This window comes from Lissotriton vulgaris, chromosome 7 (genome assembly GCF_964263255.1).
Source record: "Lissotriton vulgaris chromosome 7, aLisVul1.2, whole genome shotgun sequence".
Classification (NCBI taxonomy): domain Eukaryota; kingdom Metazoa; phylum Chordata; class Amphibia; order Caudata; family Salamandridae; genus Lissotriton; species Lissotriton vulgaris.
This window is the reverse complement of record NC_141695.1, coordinates 210,385,976-210,396,622: the sequence shown is the minus strand read 5'-3', so window position 1 is coordinate 210,396,622 and position 10,647 is coordinate 210,385,976.

Genomic DNA, 10,647 nt, shown 5'->3' with positions numbered 1-10,647 from the left:
ACGCCGCCCTAAACCATGCATTAAGGGCTTCAAACTGTGTTGGTCTGGGTAGAGGTCTCGTCGCGAGCATTACTGCTTTCAACTGGTTCAATGCTTCTAACTTAAACGTTCCGTATTTCGGGAACGCCAATTCCTTGTTCCCTTCTGTCCTTTTACTCCACTCAGAGATCCACAGTATAGTATGCAACCCAACATTCGTAGCCATGTAATGAGCTGGTGTACCCTCCGGCGGGGCCTCTTCCCCGTCTACCGCTTCTCTATCGTCACTCTTAAAGGCCGCTCTCAAGCGCCTAAAGCACTTCATGATCAATTCACAATTTTACTACTTCGTATCTTTTGTTTACTTCCTGATGACAATCTACCAATCCTAGCGCAGTTCTTGCTAGCTGACCTATCACAGCGCGGCTCTTGACAACCGGCCTATCCCAGCGCGGTCTTACACCAACCGGCCTATCACAGCGCAGCTCTCTCTGACGTCACTCGTCTCCCCTTCGCAGCAGTTCCCCTCCTTTCTCAGCTCGTCTCCCGGTCATGCATGCGTCCCATTCATACTCTGAAAAATGATTACTTCCGACCAAGCGATCACTTTTCTTGACTGTACGCCCACAGTCTAACTGTAATTGTCACCTCAACTGACGAAACGTCTTCCGTAAAACGTTCAGACGATCGCCTTAACTGATAGGTTACTTACACACAGTAAACGTCCGACCAGTGTCCGCTACTCATACACTCACTCTTATGTTCCCCCTATCTCGGTCCTGCGGGCGATCAATGGTACCTCATGACCCCCTTCACAACGTTTGACAATTACTCTGGATGTCCGATACACCCGAACCACTTAAGCTCTTCTCTGAACTCAAGATTTTCACCAGGTTGCGCGCGCTCACAACCGTCTCACAGTCACACTACAGGCATTCAACTCCGCTTGACATTACAACACAGGTACAACACAAAACACCGCAATCTGACAACGCATGACCCTTTATACTCACTCTCGACCGTCTCTGCTGCTTTTCTCTCTCGCACCGTCAGCACCTTCTTCGGCAGGCGATTCTTCTGCTGGTCATCTCTCGATCTCTAGGGGCCTCGGGGTAATCTTAACCTAGTCTAGATCACCTTCCTCAAGAAGGCAACCATCCTCTATAGCTACCAACTGGGAGGGCGGGATTTTTGATCTCTTATCTGATCACTCTTGATCTAAATCCCTGCTCAGGTCGACTGAATCTTTGTTGCCTGTCATTGAGTAAACAGGTAATCCACTACTAGGTCAATCAAACCAATAATTGCACGACTCTGAAGAACCACTTACCACGGATCAGTTTTAAAGTTTTATTGTAAGGCCAAAGTTAGCTGGAGGTATAAACATCTCAATATCAGATTCAAAAGGTACACTGGTATCAACAGAAACATGAATTCTCTGAATGATCTTAAACGACAGAAAAATACCACCAATGCTAATTCAAGGATCAACAGATTTGCCAATATAGATACAAGCTGGAGCTTGCGAGACATTTATAGAATGAAGAAAATATCAGGTTAGACTGTCCCTACACTAGACTAGGTGACATCCCTACTTAGCAGAATCTTAACCTAAAAGGTGTCAGCCGTGGTGACTTCCAAAGAAGTTCACGCACTTCTCTTAGTCTTAGATGAAAACCTATGCATTGCAGTCATGCCCTCTCTGCCTACCCATCCGCTCTCTTAGGATCCTCAAGCCATCTGCTCTCTCTCCACCCCAGGGTGCTGTCCCTAATACAAAATCACAATCGAAATTTGGAACGCCCTTCTGAGACGCCCCTCACGTGGTTTCAGTTCTGGTTTCTTCCATGATGGCTCTCCTCTGGGCCTCTCGTTAGCGTTGACCTTGCTTCCCAGGCTCTTTCTCCAGCTCGCCGGTACCCCCCAGAGCATTCCAGTACACTCCTCCAGGCCTGTGCCTGGCTCCCCGGACAGAGCTCCATTCATCACCCTCTTGATTGGGACCCCCCTCGCACCTGCAAACAGACACCCATGAATAGGGCCCCAAATTCCACTCTCTGGTTATCTATCTCCGGCCATAAACTTTACAATGGAATGACAATTTATGCTCTAACGAGACTCGATTCTAACTAACACGTGCAGATCAAAGAAGCCACTTTATCTTTCCAGGCCTACTAAATTATCTAGCAAGCGGCCTGTACTTCATGAACCCTTGTTTTTAAACTAAAACGATTCTTGTTAATACACTCTGATTATATAAAACACTTCTATAAAACACGAATATATAAAACACTTCTATAAAACATGATTCTTAACATGTGAGCATCAATTACTGAATAATGGTAAATCCACATCATTTCAGGATGTAAGTACACGTTGTCGATTTTCATACACTGCCGTGAGGCCTGCACATTTCTACAGTTTGCAGCCTTACATATACTTCAATAGCAGCTACATAACATGGATTCTGATTAACACTTCTAATCAATTTAGTAATTACACACGTTTCTACATTAGTCTCACACTCTATATGATTCTCTATATTAACTAAACAAACATTCAGATACATATGTGATTATATGATTTAATACTTTGGCTGCTTTGGCTAAGCCCGTGCATCAAAGTCGTAAATATGGTGCACTTATACATTTTCTCAGATTTGCGCTCTCTCAGTTACAAGTTCAGTCCAACCACAATGGAGTGTGGGCTGACTACAGTGAGCTAGTTTGGGCTACTGAACAGCAGTTCCTTAAATCCTGGTTGTGGAGCATTGCAAGGTCCCATGTTGAGGATTCTTCACACACCTCAGGTGATGCGTTGGTCTCAAAAATCTGCAAAGGTCCAATGTGAGGTCCAGTGTCATTGTAGAGGATCCCATTGATGGGGGCTTGAAATGGGTATTCGGGCATCAAGGTTGTGTCATGCATTCAAGGCAATGCATCGGGTTCGAGGAGCTACAGAGCTGCTATGCAAGAACCTGAGTCATTGTTGAGGCTGCAGCGAAACGAGGTCATATGTCAGGAAGTTTGGCACAGCATTGAGAGAAACCTCACAGCAGAGATGATGCATTGGTGCTGCTGGGTCCACAGATGGGCGGGCAGAGTACCTTCAAGCTCACCTCCGAGGTCCAGGAGTATGGTGGCACACTTGGTAGGGTAAGATTGACAGATTTCTGACTCGTGGTAGTGGTTTCAAGGTTGCTGGAGCCTTCTGTCCCTGAGTCTCTACTGAGTAAACCAGCCAACTAGCCCTTGGAGTCACTCTGGGTTCCTGGGTTCAACAGATGCAGGTCCAGACAGACGCACCTAAGCTCTCTACTGTGTGTGACTGTCTAAGAGGAATACACAAAGCTCATCTGTCATCTACATGTCATCTACATGTCATGTAACCCAAAGACACGGATAAGGCAGGAAAATGCTAACTTTCTAAAAGTGGCCTTTTCGGAATTAAAATTTTAAATCTGATTTTACCATAAGAGAGGATTTTTTCATTACAATTCCTAAGACACCAAACATGAGTGGTCACATGTTCCTATTTGGAAGTTACAGCTTATTAAATGTAATATGTAACAAGGTAATTCCAATGTTATCCTATTGGAAAGGGGAGAGGCAGGCCCTTAAGTAGAGAAAAATACATCTAAGAGTTTTTCACTACCATGTAAAAGTTAAAAGAGCATGCCCAACTTTCTTAATACATTGCACCCGGCCCACTTTAGGGGTGACAAATTTGTATTACAAACTAAGGCTTGGGCTTGGCAAAAAGTTTCCTTTGCCAGGTCAAAATGGTAGTTTAAAACTGCACACAGACTGCAATGTGGGTCCTAAGACACTTTTAAAGGGCTGTTTAAGTGGGCGGCATAGTTAGTGCTGCACACCCACTAATAGCTTTTAATTTACAAGCCATGGCAAATGTAGTACCACTTCACTGGGCACTTACAAGTAAATTAAATATGTCAATTGGCTAAGCCAATGTTACTATATTTGAAGGAGTGAGCACAAACGCCTTAGCACTCATTAGCAGTGGTAAAGTGCACAGAGCCCTAGGGCCAGCTAAAAAGAGGTCAGCAAAAATCAGAAAGGTAAAGGCAAAAGGTTTGAGGGAAGACCCCCGGAAGGCTGACCAGTCTCTGAAGTTCAGCATTTGACCACTGTACTGGTACCTTACATTCGCTCACTGCACCTTGTATCCAATTCCAGAGCTGATACCAGGCACTGTGCCAGGGTGGGAGTGGGATCACAATTAAGCCTGGGCACTCACAACGAAGTGGCCCACATTCGCGGATCGTCTCTTTCATGGATCACCATCTGTTAGTCTCATTGGAATCTGGCCGGTTACTTTTGAATACATTATTTTTTGTAGTTTTATATAGTGTGAACTCGCTGGCATCAGAGCGATGTACATGAGCAACACTCACATCACACAGTTCATTCCTAATTTAGGTATGGAGATTAAGTGATTCGCTCAGAATCACAGGCTGTTGAGCTGATGCTGGGACTTGAACCTGGTTCCAATGTCGGCACCTCTAACCACAATACCACATCCAATTTTAATGCAACCCCCCGCTTCCTTCCTCAAGAAGGCCTAAAAGACACTGGGGCTGAGGTGACAAAACCTGGCCCATAGAGAGGCAACTTCTCTTACTCCCCCTCTCCCCAGCTGACTATAGCCCCAAGGTGATGACCCTTGGGAAGTTTGCAACCGATCTGTCATACCAAGATCGCAAGATACAAGCCTACATCCATGTCATCGAGGGGCCCAAGGCAGACTGCTTTCTAAGTCTGGCCACAGCAGAACGACTGAAACTGATTGACATACTGTACAAAGTGGATGACAAACCAGACATCATCCAAAAGTTCCCCAAGCTTTCCCAAGGCCTTGGAAAAATGAAGAACTGCCAAGTAAGACTGCATATCAATGAACAAATCACACTGGTGGCAAAACACCACCGGAAGATCTCGTTTCACCTGCAAGAAGCCGTTGAGAAGGAGTTACAAGAGCTACTAGAGGCAGATATCATAGAAAGAACGAATGGACCAACATCATGGGTCCCCCGGTTGTGGTAGTCCCAAAGAAAGGAGAAGCCAGCCGAGTCCATCTATGTGTGGACATGAGAGCGCCTAACACGGCAATAGAGAGAGAGAGACATCCAGGTCCCCACATCAGTGACATGATCGCGTCACTCAACAGAGCAAAAATATTTTCAAAATTAGATCTCAATAAAGGATACCACCAACTAGAACTGCATGAGCGGTCAACATATATCACGACATTCTCGACGCATCTAGGGCTGTTCAGGTATAAAAGACTATGTTTTGGGGTATCCTCAGCAGCAGAAATATTCCAAGAAGTAAACAGGAGAACAATTCATCATATCCCCCATGTACTAAACTAAAGTGACGACATCCTAGTATACGGAGCAACCACTCAAGAACACAACAGGGTGCTAGATCGGGCCTGCCATGCCCTAACGGAAGCCAACCTCACATTCAACCAGACAAAGTGTCAGTTCCACAAGCCAACGCTGACATTTTTTGGCCACATATTCTCTGGAGATGGCATGAAACCAGACCCTGAAATGGTAGCAGCGCTAAATGACACACGAGCCCAGATGACGTTGGCAATGTACGATCGTTCCTAGGCATGGCCAGCTACTGCTGCAGATATATACCTGACTACGCAACAATAAGTCACCCACTGAGAATACTGACCAAACAAGTACAACCGCTTCAGTGGTCCACCCAATGTAAAGGGGCGTTCAGAGAAATCAAGAGAGTAGTGGAGTCGGCCAAAAACTTGGCTTACTTCAATCCAAAAAAGAAAACGGAGATAACAGTAGATGCTAGTCCCGTAGGACTGGGAGCCATCCTAGCACAATACGACAGAGAAGAAGTCCAGCGACACATAGTGGCATACGCCAGCAGGAGTCTAACAGACACAGAGAGAGCATGCTCTCAGCCAGAAAAAGAAAGCCTGGCTGTTGTATGGGCGTGTGAACATTTCCACATATTCATCTTAGGAAAACACTTCACCTTAGTCACTGACCATCAAGCACTAACCACGATCTTTGGAAACCCTCGAGCAAAAATGCCACCACGGATAGAGCGATGGGGCCTCAGGCTACAAGAATACACATATACCATCATACACAAGCCAGGAAAAGCTGCAAACCCCGCAGACTACATGTCCAGACACCCCACCAGATCCAGCAAATCAGAGCAATCGATTGCGGATGAATACATTAACTTCGTAGTAGACCAAGCTAGACCTCCGGCCATTCCGCTGGAAGCCATCTGTGAAGCAACACAAGCTGACGTCACCCTACAAGAAGTGAAACGTCGGATCCAAACCAACAGCTGGAGGCATTCACAGACCAGAGAACAAAACGACCAAGAGATGGCGGCATTCAAACATGTCCACGACGAACTGTTAATAGCGACACCAGAATAGTGATCCCGCAACAGCTTAGAAGAGGGGTCATCAACATAGCGCATGAAGGATACTGGGGCATAGTAGCAACGAAAAGAGCACTCCGCGAAAGAGTCTGGTTCCCAACACTAGACCTGATGGTAGAGACAACTCTGAAAGATTGCCCACAATGTCAACTGGTGAGCCGTCCAGATCCCCCCACACCACTACAAATGTCTCCACTACCGGAGGGTGTCTGGCAACACATTGCCATTGACTTCTTTGGGCCAGTCAAGTCAGGCCAATACGTCCTAGTCATCATGGACGAATACTCCAGATTCCCCATTGCACAACTGTGCACATCCACGAAAGCTTCCAGCGCCATACCGATCTTAGAGGAGGTCTTTGCCGCATGGGGCATTCCTCAAGTGGTGAAGTCGGACAATGGGCCTCCATTTTACAGCAATGACTTCGCTGATTTTGCTCAACACCTCAACTTCAAACATCGGAAGATCACACCACTATGGCCTCAGGCAAACGGAATGATCGAACGTTTCATGACCACGATCAAGAAAGCCATTCAGCAAGCGGAACTCACCCGAAAGAGCATTCAGATGGCACTAAACGTGGTACTACGAGCATACCAAAACACGCCTCACTTCACCACAGGTAAGTGTCCTGCCACCATCATGCTGGGACGCCCAGTGCGCACAAGGTTACCAATGATGAGTACCGCAGCGAGTGAACAGTACCCCGACTCCGATCATGAAGAGATTGCGGCCAGGGATATGATAAAGAAAGAAAAGATGAAGGACTATGCAGACGAACGGCGACATGCCGCTCCCGCTCAAATCCAAGAAGGAGACTGGGTGCTGGCGCGACAAGAGCAACACCGAAAGACTGACTGCAAATATCACGAAGTTCCGCTGAAGGTGATGCAACTAAAAGGAACTATGATCACCGCAGAAACTGTTGGAAGACGAATTACCCGGAACGTGATGTACTTAAAAAGATGCAGTCCCACTGTTAAGGAATTACTGACTGAACCGAGAATGGAAAAAAGAGAACCGGAGACACTGCCCAGTCGCAGTCTGGCATTGATGGATATCACTGACGAGCACGAGCGTGGCAGTCCTGAACTCCAGTCGCGCCCCAGACGGATTATCACGAAACCTTCTCACCTTATTGAAGAACTGGGAGCAGAGGCAATCAGTGACGTGAATCAAGGGGTGTAGACCGTTTACTTTGTTGTGTTATTATTTTGTGTTTTTTTTTACAGAGGGGGGAGATGTAATGATGTCCACATATGTCAGGCACTAGGACAGGCCCGAGCTGGGACGAGGGCGGCGGAAAGGAAGGAGCTGGGACTAGGGACGGCCGTTAGCCGTTAACCGTTAGCCGAGGACGAGAGAGGAAGCAATAAAGAATCGTGCTAATCTGAGGGGGCAGTGCCAGGGAGGGGGCCTTCCTGATTTTAGGAGGACATCGATTTGGGGCGGGGCAGGGCAGCTCGACGCTTGAGGACTTCTACTGACATCATGTGTTTTTCTAACAAATGTATCAAACTTGTGGTCACTTCCCTCCACACGTCCTCCCCAGACATGTCACTGATGCTCCCAGCCACACCCACGGCTGATGACTAGTGGTGCGTGGGTGGCGTTAAACTCTGCCATGTGGTAGAGTTTTTTCGGAACTCCGCAAGTGCGGAATGGCAAAACCTCAACGAACCTCCCCGGCAACGCGGAGTTTACCACACACCCCTAGGTGAGACCTTTGAAACTGGGTACATTGTCATGACGGTGCTCCTCTTTTGAGTGTACATGAGGATGGGGTCCCGAGCCCTTACCTCAGGCTGAGGGTGCAAATGCATTTCCTTCCTCGTTCCTTGACTCGGAGACCTGGGGTTGAGGTCCTGTGGCCCCAGATTTTCTTCTCAGCCCTTGCCAGGCCACATGTTATGTTATGTTAACTGCATTTATTTTGCGCACAGCTGCTCCAGCGAAGGAGCGTCCTGGCGCATGGAAAAGGTGAACATAACACAACGCGGAAAAAAGTGAGAGTCAGCATAAGAAGATTAAAACAGGTAGGTTTTCACGGCCCTGCGAAATGCTAGTAGATCCTCTAAAAGGCGGATTTCCAAAGGAAGCGAATTCCAGAGAGCCGCAGCTCTCACACGGAAGGAGCGGCCGCCCATCCGACTAAGCCTGAAACGCGGGGTAACCGCAAGGGATTGCCCTAGGGATCTGAGGGAGCGAGTCGGGACATAAGGGGATATAAGGTTATTGAGGATCTCAGGTGCCGATCCATTTAAAATTTTAAAAACAAGGCTGAGTACCTTAAAATGGATTCGGCTTTTCACTGGTAACCAGTGTAAGGACCTCAGAGTGTTGGACGTGGGACATGACCTCGGCAGGCCCACCACTGCTCTCGCAGCCGCGTTCTGGACGCGCTGCAGGCGGACGATCTCAGCTTGGTTAGCTCCCAGCAGGAGCGAGCTGGCATAGTCCAGCCGGGAGATGATCGTCGCTTGGATGACCAACTGTCTCGTCGGAGCATCGAAAAATTTAAGCACCGGCCTCAGTCCGCGCAGAACACCAAAGCAGCATGCTGCCACTCTCTTAGTGTGGGTGGTAAAACATAAGGTGTGGTCGAGCCATACTCCCAGGTTTCTGAGCTCCATCACCGGTATGGGGGCGGGCCCGAGCTCCTGTGGCCACCAATTGTCCCCCCAGCAGTCCGTTCCTCTTCCCACGATCATCACCTCAGTTTTTTTTGCGTTCAGCTGGAGACAGTTGTTATTCATCCAGCTGGCCACCTCTCTCAGCCCATCTCGGAACCTGGGGGCATCCAGTTCGGCGTCCCCGCTGATCGTGACCGCTAGCTGTGTGTCGTCGGCATATGAGACCATAGTAAGGCCCCACTGCCTGGCGACATCAGCCAGCGGCCGCACGTAAAGATTGAAAAGCGTGGGACTCAGCGAGGAGCCCTGGGGAACACCCAGGTCCAACTGATGGAATTTGGACTGGAAAGGAGGGGTGGCAACGCAGAAGGTACGATCGCTGAGGAAGGAACGGAACCACTGCAGAGCGGGGCCACAAATGCCAATGTTCTCCAGGCGGTGTAGGAGGATGCGATGGGACACTGTGTCAAAGGCAGCGCTAAGATCTAATAAAATAAGCGCTGCCGTTTGACCTGCATCCAACACACTCCGCAGATGTTCCACCATTGCCAGAAGGGCGGTCTCCGTGCTGTGCCCAGCACGGAACCCATTCTGCGTAGGATCGAGAACATTGGCCAGGGACATCTGGGTGTGTCAACCGATGGCAAGACTTGAGCCCCTGAATGAATCCAGATGAAGGAGAGGGGGACCCACACCCGCTTCTCTAGACTGAGGAAATGAGTTGTGTCATCCCTCAAGGGCTAAGTCCTCCCGGGGTGTGGGTCTGGGTAATCCTTAGAATTGGGGCAAAGGTGGTATGTTGAAATGGACCAAATTTAAAGTATGCCTTTGGGCTGATTATGATCACCTGGGGCTCATTTTACTCCTAATTGGTGAGCCCTAGCCACCTAAAGCCTCTGCAGCAGGCAGGCCTCCTGCCCTCAAAGGTGGCACACTTTGCAAGGAGCTGGTTTCATTTTGTTCTCTGACCCTTATTTTTCTCTCAATCTAACAATCATGGATTTATAAAGCGCAGCTAACTGCTTCATGGTGATCCGTTCAATCGATGAAAACAAAACGTAGGGAAGGCAAGGAGATGGCACTCAAAAACTGGGGGAAAAGCAAGGAAGAAAACAGTGAAAACATGGAAAAAGAAAGGAGAAATCAATGAAAATTGAGGGAAAAGAAAGGAAAATGCAGGTTCAATGAGGGGAAATCAAGGAGAAAGCACTCAAGAAACAGAGGAAAAAGAAGGAGAGAGCAGTGAAAAATGAGGGCAAACCAAGGAGAAAGCACTCCAAAAATAGGGAAGAAGCTCAGGGAAAACGAGCGATTTAGCAGCACATGGAGAGCTAACCCTCACGCCTGCTCACTGGGGTTGAACAGCAGCCTCCACTCAGTAGTTCCAAGGAGAACAGAAGAGCTCTGAGAGGAGGTGGGCGGGCCCAGGCAGGAGGTGGGAAAACAGATGGCACACGGGAGTGGCAATGAGGGAAAAGCAGGAAGAAAGCAATGAAAACGTGGGGAAAGTTAGGATAACACACTCCAAAACTGGGGTAAAAGCAAGGAGAAAATAGTGAAATTTAGAGAAAAGCAGGGAGAAG